The 15639-nt window shown below is 33.8% G+C and overlaps 1 pseudogene; it reads left to right on the top strand.

Annotated features, from left to right (window-relative positions):
* The first annotated feature begins 3178 nt into the window (after positions 1-3178).
* LOC107519093 lies at positions 3179-3645 on the top strand (annotated as a pseudogene).
* The last annotated feature ends 11994 nt before the right edge of the window (positions 3646-15639 follow it).

The following is a 15639-nucleotide window of genomic DNA, read 5'->3' as shown; positions in this document are numbered from 1 at the left end:
CCATTTTTAGCCCCCATCCCTCAAAGTCAATGAAATCCCGCGTAAGGGGTTCTCACCGAATCTTGCAAACCCGAGAAGAAAATTATATGCAGTGCCGCTTGAGTTTGAATAGAAACCTGGAACAGTTTGCAGTTTGGGAGGAAACTCTAAAGGCATATTTGCAAAAGGACAGATGAAATAAAAAGACAATGCTAGAGCAGATTCCTCCCCACTCTGCCATTTCCTCGTAAATTACAGTTGGTGCAGTCCTTGGATTACCGAGTTTATAACAAGCCCCTCCTTTACAAAGTTCACAGAGTAAAAGTAAAAAAGGGTATTTGGAATGCGTGAGAAATGCAGTCTGATAGTAATCGCGCGACTAGCACTAAAGAGTAAGTTTTAGGGAATGTAGCCCCAGGCTCTTCCAAAGCCGGAGCTGTTGTAGCTGTCATTAGAGAAGTCCCTGTTGTCCTCGCAGTAATTAGACCAAATACAAACTAAACCCATTTGTCAGCATCACATTTCTTTGGATGCCAACAGAATTAATATCCAGAGAGAGAACTAAAATAGATTATTAGCTCCCATTTCAGTCAGCCAGTTTTTGAAGTCAGAGCTTTAGCTCTTCTTGCCCCCTTGTGTTTGTCCGGTTTTTGATGTGCGTAGATTCCCTGAGAGATTTTCTAACTACCCTCTCTCCCCCTCACTCCCCTCCCCCAAAGCCTTCACAGTTAAAACCCAACCGTTTTCAGATTAGTTCCTTGAGCGGTTTTGCTTATACTGACCAAAATGTTTCATTTGGTAATGTTCTTTTCTCTCCAAAAATAATGATCAGATTATTAATTGGACTATAGAATTGAAAAAATGGTCATCCTACTCCTTTTCTGCTTAAAGATAGTTTAGATTTGGGAAAGAGAGAAGTATAAGAAATTTATGCCCTTTTAAACTTCAGTCTAAAATGAAGATATAAGGTGCATACGTGGGCACTTTTCAGTAAGAAGCATTTATCCATTTAATCCTTTTGTGACTTTGGGCTGAGCTCCTCCAGTCCAGGATTTTGATCCCTTCCTGACACACAGAGACCTATTTCCCAGGCCACTGCCTTTGTACATAAGCATTACTAGGTGATGTTAGATTGTGCTCCAGGAAGCCTACTGGGCAGTGTCTGTCCCTGGGAATCAAGAGATGAAAAGTTCTACAATCTTTCAAAAAGAAAAGAGAGACAGAGAGACGAGAGAGAGAGAGAGAGAGAGAGAGAGAGAGACTTAAAAAGAAACACTCATCTAAAAAAATGACAGTTAATTGAATTCATATTGAGTTTATTATATATATTATGTACTTTGGGAGAGCTTTTAACTCCCCTTTTTACAACTGATGAATACATTTCACAATTTAGTGTAAAATAAACATTTCAGGAAAATAGAAGAAATGTGGCCAATATGATCGACATATGAGAAAACCCCATCCAACTCATAATCTCCAATTTGCTTTGGCATTACTATTTTATAACTTATGGTTATTTATTATTTCACATAGAATTCAAATTGAGTGAAAAGAAAATACGTATTATTTTCTTTTTACAAGTAAAACAAATAGGAAGATGCCAAGTGAAATGGAATATCAATTTCAGAATATGGTGTTTTATATATGGTATTTCAAATTCTGGGTATGTATTTTGATTGAAAAATGACAACTGAAAGTGGCCCTTATTCAGGCATTGTGACTCTCAGTGCGTTCTGACCAGAACCAGGCCAACGGCCTGACCTCTATGACTTCCCAAGTGGCTCTGGAGTTTTCCTTCCTTTTAAAGCCCAATTCTGACTTACAAGCAATGAAAAATAAGATCAGCATTTGAAATATGCATGAAGGACAGAGTTCAATATTTTGTTTTGTGGTAAGAAGAATAGAGGTCTACATTTATTTTTAAGGAAATCAATAAACTAATATTTTTTGACTTTTTAATTTAGCCTGCCTTGATTGAAGTGATGGAGTGATTCTTAAGAATTATTATTTTTGAGGGGTAAATGTCTTATTTGTTGTTGTTTTTTAAATCACATAGAAAATAACAAGTTGTTACATGCTTAAATATATTTTGCATTATGGTTATTGATAAAATAATGAAATATTAAATTCTCATCTGAAAATAAATGTTATTGATGATAAGGTTCTGTGGTCAGAGGCAGCATGAAATTAGATCACATTTTATTCTTCCTCAAGGAATTTCCCTTGAAACAACTCAGATTTCACAACAGTTTTGCAAGGCATCCAGGCATATTATTCAGTTTTCTTAGAAATAACAGGAACTGATTTTGGCTGAATTAAGCAAATAGAAAATAAAAAGATATTGGGTAGCTCCTATAATTTCTGAGAAAGTGGTATGTACCATAATGCTCTCTCAAGGCACAGCTCTGTTATCTTGTAACAGGGCCTCTGAATTCCAGATTCCTATCTAGATTTCAGCATTTAACTGTCACCTAAGCTCAATAGCTTTCTTGGATTTCATAACTGGTAAATTTCTGAGCTAGGATTTGAACCCAGGTTGTACACATCCAGTAACTGAGTTCAGCTAGATAATCTTGCCTGTCAACATAGTGCCTCCTTTATTTGTATCTCTAAGATATTGTAAAGTAAAACATGCTACATTATCCAGCTAAACATATTTTGAAACAGCACAAAAAGATTAACTGAAAAGATCCCCAGCTTCATTTTTATCTCTTAAATTCTCAGAAAATCAAATAAAACAACACAAATTTAAAAAAAATAGAAAAGCTAAGTTATGGAGGGTTTGTTTATACACTGCTACCACACTTGTTAGGAAGGAATCAGTTTATTTTTAGTATATTAGTTCCCAGTGAGATGATATTTTTATTATTTTGAAATAGTTAATCCAATTTTAAGAATTTATACTAACAACTAATTCAAAGTAATAAGCTATGTATAAATAAAGATGTTTATGGTAATATATTGATTTAAAATGTTATAAAAGAGCCGCTCTATAGGTGAAGATGCTGCATCTGAGTCTCCTGGCAGCTTCTGTTGGGTCAGCAGCGTGAGGGGCTGGCGGCGTTGGGGGCCCGTCCAGGTCCGTCGCGCATAGGCTCAGAGGGCGAGCGGAGTTCCACTCTGTTAGTCCGGGACCAGGGCACCGCCTGGATCCCGACTCCACCTCTCCTGTCTCCGGTCAGTGCAAGTGGACAGCGCCATGAAGTACCTGCCTTATTTTTGCCTCTGCCAAACGTTATGGGGCTTTGGCCACATCTTCAAGAAGTTGGGCATCCCCACAACTAACTTTCCTGAGCAAGTAGTAGATAATCTTACAGAGTATATATCCCCTGGCACTTACTATGCTGCACAGTGTTGGAAGTAATGTTCATTAGATGGCAGTGAGCATAGGATGGAACTCATACTATAATAATACAAAAAAAATCCTTGGAAACTTATATCATGCATACCTTTAAAGAAGAGTTCTATGGGGGAAACTCTCGATGTGGTCAACATTGACTATCTCAGATCAGAAAAGAATTTTGATTTTTTTCAGAGTCACTTGTTTCAACAATTCAAGGTGACATTGAGGAAACTAAGAAACAACTAGCTTTACCAGAATATTTGAAACTCAAAGAAGACAATATCTTCCAGTTTCCTAAGAACAAAATAATGAATGGCCACTGATAAAAATCATCTTATTTATTCACTCACTGTTTTCTAGTATTTTACTGCTCATGACTAAGCAGTCTCATCTTGATTATATTTTAAATATCAAACATTTTCCTACAGTTCTGAAATAGTTTAAATAGTACAATGTATTTACCATTTTATCCTTCAACTATTTAATTAAACTCATCATGCTACAGTACTAAAACAATTTATTTTGAAAATCAAGGTTTTTAAATGTAATATGTTGATTAAAACTTATCAATAGAAAGGCCTTAAGTGCTATATAATGGAAATCATATTTATATAGCTATGGGTAGAAATGCAAGCCACTAGTATGAGATGAAAACTAAAATTCTCATGGTAAAATACTGGCATGCATGTATTTTTATAGAATATGTTGTTCGAGAGAGAAGGCTTATAAAAATAAATGTATTAAACAGAAGTTTATTATAAATCTAAGGGGGAAAATCATACTTTGTATTTTTTACATTTTGGGCATTAATATATTATTATAAATATGAAGGCTTGTAAAATTTTATGAGGTCAAATTGTGTTGTGTTCAATTTTGTTACAGCTTCCTCACATCTACCTATTATTTTTTTTTTGTCTTTTAAAGCATTAAAATTAGTGTTTTTAGAATTTCTAGGTCTCATCTTTGTGTTGTATTATACTACACATCTTTCTTTTTAAAAGTAGATATTTAACATTTTCTTGACTTTGGTTCTTTTCTCTTTTAAACAATTGTTAGTGACAGGTTTTTATTTTCTATTAGAATATATTATGATTTGCAAAGGATTGCATGTATCTCTATCATTCCATTCTTCACTATATGAATATATAAGTGCATATCTGGATTGCATTGTAGAAGCACCCAAAAGCTTCATCTTTAGCTTTTGTCAAAGTCTAACTAAACATGTAGCGGTTCATTTATATATACTAGTTTCTTAAAGAACAGAAAATACTCATTGTTCCCACTAGAGAAACTATTTAGGAGCCAATGAAACTATACAGCACAAAATTATTTGTTTATTTGTTTAATTATTTAATTTCTTGGGGGTGACATAGATTAATAAGGTGTTAAGTATACAATTCAATAATATGTTATCTGTATATTGCATTATGTGTTCACCACCCAAAGTCAAATCTGCATCTGTCACCATATATTTGATCCTCTTTACGCTTATCTGCCACCCCCACTCCTTCCTTTCCCTCTAGTAACCACTGAACTGATTGTATTTCTGAGTTTTTTTGGTCTTATTTGTTTGTTGCTTTCAGATTTATATTTCACATATGAGTGTAATCATATGTTTCTCAACCCTTTCCATCTGACTTATTTCACTTAGCATAATTATCTCAAGATCCATCCATGTTGTCACAAATGGCAGTAATTCATCTCTCCAATGGCTGAGAAATATTGCATTGCATATATTTACCACATCTTCTTTATATAATCATCTATCAAAAGATACTTTAGTTGTTTCCATGTCTTGGCCACCGTGAATAATACTGGAATGAACATCAGGGTACATATGTCTTTATAGATAAATGTTTTCAAATATGAGAGGGGTAAACATCCAGAAGAAAGATTGCTGGATCATATAGTAATTCTATACTTAATTTTTTGAGAAACGTCTATGCTGTTTTCTATAACAGCTGTATCGATTTACATTCCCACCAGCAGTGTATTGGTGTTCAACATATACAAATCGATCAGTGTGATATACCACATTAACAAAATAAAGAATAGAAATTATATGATCATATCAATAGAGGCAGAAAAGCACTTGACAAGGTACAGCATTCATTTATGATTAAAATACTTCATAAAATGGGCATAAAAGGAAAGAAACTTAACATAAAAAAGGTCACATGTGACAAACCCTCAGCTAATATTATACTTACTGGTAAAAATCTGAAAGCTTTTCCTCTAAGATCAGGAACAAGAAAGGGTTTTTCGCTCTTACCACTCTTATTCAATACAAGATTAAAAGCCGTAGCTAAAACAATCAAGCAAGAGAAAGAAATAAAAAGCATCTAAACTGGGAAAGAAGAAGTCAAATTGTCACTTTTGTCAGATGACATGATTCTTTATATAGAAAATCCTAAGGACTCCACCAAAGAAACTTTAAAAACAATTTAAAAATACAGTAAATTTTCAGGATACAAAATCGACATACAAATATCCGTTGTGTCTACATTCTAACAATAAAATTTCAGAAAAAGAAAGAAACCATTTCTTTTGCAACTGAAATGAAAAGAATAAAATACATAGGATTAAACTTAATGAAGTATGTGAAGGATTTATAAACTGAAAACTGTAAGATATTATTTTAAAGAATTAAAAATACACAAAGAAATGAAATGTTCATGGATTGGAAGAATCATCATAGTTAAAATGGCCATGTTACCCAATGCAATACACAGATTTAATGTAAACCCCATCAAATTTAAATGACAAGTTTTTTAAAAAATAGAAAATCATCAGATTTGGAATTACAAAAGACCGTGAATAGTCAAAGCAATCCTGAGAAAAAAGAAGGCCAGATTAATCACTCTGGTTGACTTCAAATTATACTACAAAGAGACAATAATCAAAATTGGCAAAAAAAAAAACCCAAAACAAAAAACAGACACACAGATTAATGGAACATAATTGAGAGCCCATAAATAAACATATCTATATTTATTTATATTGATATTTATGTATAAATTTTATATATAAATTATTTATAATGTAAATTATTTGCATATGCATATATGCAAATAATTTTGACAAAGCTGCTAAAAACATACAATGAAGAAAAGAAAGCCTGGTGCTGAGAAGATTGGAAAGCCATATACAAAAGAATGCAACTAGACTGCTGTCTATCACCACACACTCAAATTAACCCAAAATAGATGAAAGACCTGAATATAATACCTGAAACAATAAATTAGAAGAAAACATAGGTACTAAACTCATGAACCTTGGTTTTAGAAAGGATTTTATGAAATTGACCTCAAATACAAGAGAAGTAAAAGCAAAAAATAAATTAATATATCAAATTAAAAACTTCTTCACAGCAAAAGAAACCATCAACAAGACAAAGAGGCAATCTTCTGAATAAGAGAAGATATTTGCAAAAAACACCTCTGATAAGGAGTTAATATCCAAAATATATAAAGAACTCCTACAACTCAACAACACAAAACCAAACAATCCAATTAAACAATGGGCAGAGGACCTGAACTGATACTTCATCCAAGAAGACATAGAAACAACCAACAAACATATGAAAAGATGCTCACCTTCACTAGCTATTAGGGAAATAAAAATCAAAACCACAATGAGATACCATCTCATACCTGTAAGAATGTCTAGTATCAATATGACAAATAATAACAAGATTGGAGCAGTTGTGGGAAAGTTATTTATTTGTAATGAGATTATATGTTTCTGAGAAAACATAAAATACTGTAATTGTGGATGCACAATGTAATTTAATGATAAGAGTACTTGTATCTTGGAGAAAAGGCATAAAGATTAAAGTTTAGTGAAATAAAGGAAGTCACAAATAAAAGCAGTGTCTAAAATAAAATGAAGAGATAAATTAAAATCTACTATATTTATTATATTGATATATATTTTAAAAATAATTATGTGAAGTAGTAACATGGAAAATTAATAATTTTAAATATATATCCTGTGAGTGCAATATAAATAGTAAAATATATGGACAAGAACTAGAAGAATATGCAAAAGGGAAAGCATTAATGAGCTATACAAGCGGGTTTGTTGATCTCAATTTTTTTCTTTTTGGTTGCCACGTTTGTTGAATTTATAATAAAATAATATTTAAAATTAAAATGTTTATTTATATTTGTCTTAAAATCTATACGAAAATATTTTGAAAGGTAAACTGAAGCCCCACTCTTGAACCGAATTTGTACAATAATTCAACATGCTTCAGCACAGTTGCTTAAGATAGATATTGATCACATTAAAGATTGTAATTCACCTCCACTTTCTCTTAAGATATCAGCTCCTGGTTATTTCTTAAAATTAACCAGCCTAAAGTAATCAGTAGCCCCAACGAGATATATTTTTGGAGTGGCAAACTCTCTCAAAGGCTCGCAAAACCCAAACAGCAGCATATGGCTTCAGCATGCCCATATCTCTTGTTAAGCAGCCTGAAGATAACCACAGGGTTTGGAAGCTTCCCGGGAGGGTCCCCACGGCAGGCTAAGTTCAGCTACAGCCTGTGCCCTTCCCAGGGCTACCTGGCATGACCTACCAACTATCAACAGATGACTTCTACTTGCTCTGGTCTTGGAGGCGCCTCCAGAGGCCAAGCTGTGAACTGAAGCTGGCTGTTGCTAGTTCCAGGCTTGGGGATGCTCAGCAAGAAGTACAGGGTACACCAAGGCCATATGATGCTAATTTGGGTTTTGTGAGCCTTTGAGATCTTCAGAAGTTGCAGCATGAACCAATATAGGTTGTTTGTATGGAAAAGCTACTGGAAGTGTCTTGGGTGGACCCCCCAAGTTGGGTAGGGTGGGGTCTCATAGAATCACCAGTGTGGGGCAACCATGTTATCAAATTGATGGAGACTCCAATATGGCAGCTGCCTGCATCTGTTCACTGAGAAGGGGGAGGGTTCAACAAAGGAACAACGTCCTGAGTCAGGACTTCTATCTGAGAGAAAGCTGTCCCTTAGCTCTTGCCTTGAATCCAGATAATTCAGTTCCTCCCAGTAAGTCCCTGGTGCCTTTCAAGTTGTTTCAGCACTTGAGTCAGTCAGTAAGTCTGCATGTGGACTCTTTAAAAGGAGCACCTGAGACTCTAGCACCCAGTTCTATTACTCAGCCACAATATCCACTGGTTTTGTAGGGACTTCTTTTCCTGTCACTGAAACCCTGGTCTGGGGAGCCTGGGGTAAAGCTGGGACCACTTGCTCCTCCCGGGGGAAGCTTTGAGGCTGTGACTGCAACATGCACATGTGAGGACATCTTGTTTCATGTCTCTACTCCCTCATAATAGTCTCTAGGTGGCTTCTTCTCTGTGTTCTTGGGTATAAGACTTATTTATGTTCAGCTAGACTTCAGGGGTTTGTCGATAATGGTTGTTCTGTAATTTAGTTGTACTTTTGATGTAGTTGTAAAAGGAATCAAGCACAGCACTTACCTACTTTATCATCTTGACTGGAAATTTCCCCATCTTACTTTAAATAAATATGTTTTAACTTAATGCCGAATCCAATACCTTTTACAAATGAACTTAACTCCAAACATGTTTTTCTAATTATTAATTTTTTTTGTCTTATAAAATGTAATCATATTATTTTCCACTACTTATAAAAGTATTCAGGTTTCTTGCCTTCTTTGTTTTACAACTTAAGAAAACTTATTAGAATTACTATTGACTGAAAGCACAAGAAATGTAAACTCTACTGAAGCAATTTCTCGATATTCTTAGTTTTTCCAAATTCATGTTGATTTCAACTTAATGCACCTGCTATTTTTTGTAACTTATACATAATACTTTTCATTGACATTGATTTATTGAAAGGAAAAAAGTTGTTTTTTATTTCTCTTTCGATTGTTTTGCTCTGACATTTTCTGACAGTGCATCAAAATCAGTATATAGAATTGATAAGATGAGTAATTATTTTTACATGTTTGTTGTTTATGATTTTGAGCATAGAAATAGTTACTAAAATTTGTCCTTACCTTTAAGGATTTCACCACCAAATTGGATAGACCATGCCAGAATAATTAGAAGGTAATAAAAGCAAATTAGAAGTGAATTAAGACTAATACATAATTAAATAATGATGTTGCAAGGTAGACTAAAGATTGCAATTAAATTTAAATAACTAAAGAAAGAGAGATGATCCTATAAGCCAAGTGAGTACATGAGAGAAAGTTCAGAGGTATGGTTAAACCTGTACCCTACTTGCAAAAAGTCATGGTGAAAATAAGCTATTTAATGGTATAAAGAAAAATATTGAATAGGCTGTGGTTTTTCAGGTTAAGAGTCACCAAAAAATAGCATTCAGATTTGAAAACTAAAATATCTGTACTATTGGAGATTTTGAAAGTGATCCATGATTAAAGCAATATCTTAGGAAGATTAATCTGGCAACTGGCTCTGTATGATGAATGAAATGTGATGCTTAGGAAACCACTGCAATGGTATGATTGTGGTGGAATAAATAAAGTTGCTGCAGAAACAAGGAGAAAAAAGAAAGTCCATAAGGTTTAAAGTAAAAATATATTCACATTAAGTAATTTGAAGAAATAATTATTGAACGCTATGCTACAAATACACAGAAGTATAGGGATTGAAGAAGAGAGAATAATTGAAGATAGATTTATAAATTCTAACTAAAAGAGTGAAAAACTGATTTCACAAGGAACAGAAGTGAATTAGTAGGGCTCTAGCATATAAGAAGTTTTAATGGGCCCAAATAATTAGAACTCAACATGGCCTAAGCAAGAGACTTTTGCCCCAAGTTTTTTTTTTTTTTTTTCCAAAAGAGCATGTGTTAACATATATTTGCACACACCCACACCTACATACTGTCATCAGAGGAAAGAAGGCTATAATTATATACCCAAGGCTGTTAAGTTTCTTTGATCTATTCCTGGTATAAAACTGTTATGCTCAAAGGTATTCATAATAGGCTCTGGTTATGGAGAATTGTAATGTCTCAAAATCCAGTGAGCATTTTCTTTGCACGACTGTTTTAGAATTTAAAATAATATAATTACTATATTTTAAACATATGTACCTTGACACTTAAATTCTAGAAGTTATCTTCTTTAAATTATATAGCCAAATCAATTTTTTTTTGGCACATTCATACTTATTCTTTCTAATGCCTCGAGGTTTCTTTATGTTGATGTCTGTCTGGCTGTATATTTGACTACAGCTTTCCAGTGCGGGGCGATGCTTTTTATAAAAACGTGCAGTTAAAGTAGATGAGTCTTAACCAAGAAAAAATAGACAGTAGTCCTACCTTATCTATGGTTTGCTTTCCATTTACTTGCAGTCAACTGTGATCTGAATATATTAAAAGGAAAATTCCAGAGATAAATGATTTATAAGTTTTAAAATGAGTACTATTCTAAATAGCATGATGAAATCTCACACCATGACTCTCCATCCTGCCTGAGACATGAATCATCTCTCTGTTCAGCATATGAGAGAGAGAGAGAGAGAGAGAGAGACAACTTTTATTAGAGTATATTGTTATAATTGTTCTATTTTATTATCAGTTATTGTTGTTAATCTCTCACTGTGCCTAATTTATAAACTAAACTTTATTATAAGTGGGTACATACAGGACAGAACATAGTATATATTATAGAATTTGTACTACTGACAGTTTTAGGCATCCATGAGGGTGCGTGGGGGTCTTGAAACATATTCCCTGTGGATAAGTGGGGCCTACAGTATAAATATTTGGATTCTGTGTTTTGTCTAGAAACATATAACTTTTACAGGTATACTGATATAGGTATATGATATTACAGAAGATCATCTTTTCACTGTAGGCCGTTGTGGAATAGCTGACTCTAATTGCTTACTGTTTGTGTTCCCCAGAACATGTAGCTTACAATCCTCACAGTATTACTGTGCTCTCAGACAGGTTTCTCTGTGTGCTTAGCTGCTGATTCTATTGTTCTGGCCCCTGACTGTAGGAGATATATTAAAGAATAATAGAAATACATGCATATATATATTATATATATCTATTGTATATACAACAAAAATATTTTATGAGTTTATAAAATATTTTTACATAATATTATGATGTCATTTATGGAGTTCATGTGATAGGGGAAAATCAGACTATTAAAATAAATAATTACTCCAAGGAAAAGATTCTGAATATAATATCTTGGAATATATTTTATGTACCTAATACCGATTATGTGAATAAAGAAAAACAACTATTGGCATATTAGAATTAGTTTGACTGCTCTAATATAATGAAATAATTTTTCTAATCTCATTAAAATGACATTAGATTTTAATACTATTAGAAAAATTTCAAGTTTTATGAGAAGTGGTGGTGCTGACTTACATTAAGTTTTTAAAAACTAGCAATAAAGATCAGGCAATTTATAAGGGATATAGCAAGTGCAATATACCACTTTGCTGATAACGTTCATTATAACAAAGCCACACATGACATGTACAATGATAATCATCTAAAGCAAGGATTCTTAACTCTGTGTTTGCTCCTTCATAGGGATTTCCCAGGGCATACTGACGTCATGAGACACTTGAATCCATCATGGTACAGCTCCTTCTGGGATGGAGAATGGCAATCAGAGCCCATCACAGAAGCATGTAGACATTTAGGGTGACTTGTTATTCTCAAGGTAATGGAAATAATACTTTCTTTTTGGGGGATAGTTGGGGAAGCGTGTTCTCCTTTATTGTAAGATGGTAGAACAGAGCATTAAGGTTGAGGCAGACAGTATTTAGATAATAGAAAATAGTCATTGAAATTCTGGTGAATGATAAAACAAACAAAAAAAGCTTATTCTAAGAAGCGCACCATTTAATTGGGCAGAATGACAAACAGTCCAACAGTGACAAAACAATAGGTAAATAATATAACAGAAGAAAGCAGTAGAAACAAGTGGAAGAAGACCTCATCTCTGTGAGAAGAGCAGGGAAGGAGGTTTTCATAGTGAAGCTGAGAACTCATCTGAATCTTGAGGGAGGGGTTCATACATATTTTTTAAGTAGACACCCTGGGGAGCATCTCATCACTAAACTTGATTCCCCCATGACTAGTTCAGGTCCTTGCTGCTGGAGCAATCTGACACCTACCCTGCTGAGCCACTAATGGCAGAAATATCTTAAGGTATGTCCTCAGTTTACTCTTGCATCAATGCAACTGGTGCCCTCTTTCTGTCTCAAGTACAGATGTTTTACTTTAAGCTTCGTTTACTATACTCTGATTTTCTGCTTCATGTCCTGTCTGGCCTGATCCCCAGCTCTGAGCCCTATTTTTGAATATATATATATACATATATATATTATATATAATATATATATGTATATATATGTGTGTGTGTGTATAATATATATATATTTACTTTCTCAGTTTCAATAATAAGAGAGTATGATAATTATTACTGTCAGAAAATCCCATGGTGATGTGTCTTGTGACTTGAAAACATACAATACTTTAGAGATAAATGTATTACAATGAGTTAGAAGCATTTACTTATGTATTAAAAACAATTAATAGGTGTATACTTGTGTACTTGGAAAGAGCAAATTGTTAAGATAAGTCTTAATGAAGAGTTAACTCTGAATTTGTTCTTTTAGAGTTCTTTTCTTTATCTTGCAATTTGTAATATTGTCTAAAAATAACTAATGAGTAACTCTTCTGTATCACACACTGTTCTTTGTTTAAGAAGATGAAGTTACTTAATTGACTTTCACTTTTTAATCTTTTTCTATAGGAGTGATTTTTGCTCCAACAAAACGTTTGGCAATAATTGGTATTTTTGTTTTTCACAATTGGGAGAAGAGGTGTGGTGCTATTGGTATCTAGTGGGTAGAGGCCAAAGATGCTTCTAAACATCCTACAATGCACAAAATATCTCTTGTACAATAATGAATTTTCTGGCCTCAAATGACAATTTGAGAAACCCTGCTCTAGCCTTGCATATAGGACACTATTGGTTCCTTGCACAGATTCCCATCGTACACCTACCTCTCAGCTGCTATGAGTGTTGACTGATAAGCACTCATGCCTTTTGTCCTTCTCTGAGAATTTCCCTCAGCCAAAGAAAAACTACCTCAATAAGACAAGATAAGAGTCCCTTCCAACCAACCACCATCAGATCAAGGCCAATGACAAAGTCAGTCCCTTTGCCTCAAGGTCGAACCAACTCTGTCTAGTAATTCATACTTTAGAGCTTTCCTGAGGAATCACACTGAAGCTAGTCTCTAGTTGGTGATGATGATGAAAATCTTCTTGTTTAGATTTTCCTCCCCTGTACTTTTCTGATTCTATTCTTCCCAATCTCATGAAAGCTGCTTGAACAAGAACCTCTATCTTAAGCTCTACTCCCAGGAAACTCAACCTAAGACAATGTTATTTAAATACAATCAAATCGTAACGTATGGGCTTCAAACTCTCTACTTTCTAAATGGCTTGGTGATGATTTGTTGACTTAGTAACATGAGTTTCTTCTGATTCCACCTGATGTTGGGTAAAAATTAGGTTAAATGTGTATTAGGCAATTATTGTCTCTGAATCATTTCATCTTTTCTTCTGGAGAACCAGAAAAGGACTCTGTTAAAATTTACCTCCAGTTATTTTGAGAATATTTGGTTGTGTCTCACTATAATTACAATTGTTTCATTATCTTTGCTATTTTTCTCCCCCGTGAAATCTCTGATTTTTTGCCCAGAGGGCCATCTCCCAGTACCTGCTTTGTGACAATATTATTCTACTTTTCAACCATCCATCCATCTATCCATCCATCCATTCATCCATCCACTCCTGCATGCATCCACATATTTACTCAACAAATGCCATGAGTACCTTTTCTTACCAGACAGGAAGAACGCAATTGTAACAAACAAAGTCAGTTTTGTCCTCATGAAGTCTATTGTCTAGCTGTGGGTACTGATAATAAAACAGGACATTGCAACAAAGACTGTCAAAGAATTATGAGATGACCACTCAATATGAGAAACAAAAACACAAAGATGAGATTATTGTTTACTGTAATAAGGGAGAACTATTGGTCAGGCACAGTCTCTGAGAAGAGCAGACTGTTGATATTATATATGGTTTAGGGAAAGAATGGAGTTCAAAATTTGGCAGATTTTCAGGTGTGTAAATGGGTTAACATAATCCGTAGAAATACAGATATTCAGATGAGATGTTGTAGATTTGCTGGCACTTAGAGGTGAGTTTAGAAGACCGAGTTTGAGTCTATTTTTGATTGTCTGACTGGTGAAAAGCTGTTACTTATTGGTCAGTTTGCAAAAATATGTTTTATGAGGCAAGCTGTGATTTATTAAATCAATTTTAAACTTCTGGCGGCTACTTATTACCATGGCTATAGAACAATCAGTAATTCCCTAGGAATTAGAATTTTAAAAAATCCAGTGAGATTAATTCCATGATGGAAAATGTAAAGCATCTTATGGTGTCATCTAGTTGGGACTTGTAGGGTTTCAGGAAGAATTTCAAGAGGAGGCAACACTTAAAACTCAGAACTGAAGGAGAAATAAGAGTAAGCCCAAAGGAGTATGCAAGTGGTCCTGGACCAATGCTCTTTTATATCTCTGTGTTTTAGTTTCTAGATTTATTCTATTTTAGGCTGGTTTTAAATATTTATATACTATGAAAGGCAATAAATCTCTCTGTCCCATTTTTTTCTCTAGGCTATTTTGAATTGACTTTTCATAAATTACATTTAAAAAGTCTTACTAATAAAGAATAAAAGATAACTGTTATTTAATAGTTTCATTGACTTAAAGAGCATAGGTTACCTAATTCAGTACATGGAAAATATTTATTCTTTACTGGGTAGAGATGAAAATCTTTTAGAGTGATTAAGGACACCATTCCACCAGGATATCTTCTAACCTAGCCTTGACCTATTCTATGCTTTTATTTTTATATTTACATTTCAAATACTTGTTAAATGGCCTCAGTCTTCAGTGTATTTGTGAGTTAAATGTTTAGAAACAAAAAAAAAGAGAACTGAGTCCTTTTTCTTTTCCCGTATCTTAGCTACAACTATAGAATTACAATAATAAGTTGAGGAGAGAATTTTACTTTTGAATGCTTAACTCTAAAATCTCTTTCCATGATCAGCCTGAAGTTAGTGTTTAATTAGATTCATCAGTTTTTAGTACAATAATACAATAATCTGAAAATTCCAGATTTTAGATGAATTGTAGATGAATATCTTTTCTAAAACTGAGCATTTCTTTAGACCCTAAATCCATCACTGAATATTAACTATAGTCATTCA

This window comes from Rousettus aegyptiacus, unplaced genomic scaffold (genome assembly GCF_014176215.1).
Source record: "Rousettus aegyptiacus isolate mRouAeg1 unplaced genomic scaffold, mRouAeg1.p scaffold_m13_p_11, whole genome shotgun sequence".
NCBI classification, from domain to species: domain Eukaryota; kingdom Metazoa; phylum Chordata; class Mammalia; order Chiroptera; family Pteropodidae; genus Rousettus; species Rousettus aegyptiacus.
This window is presented reverse-complemented; position numbering and strand designations above follow the sequence as displayed.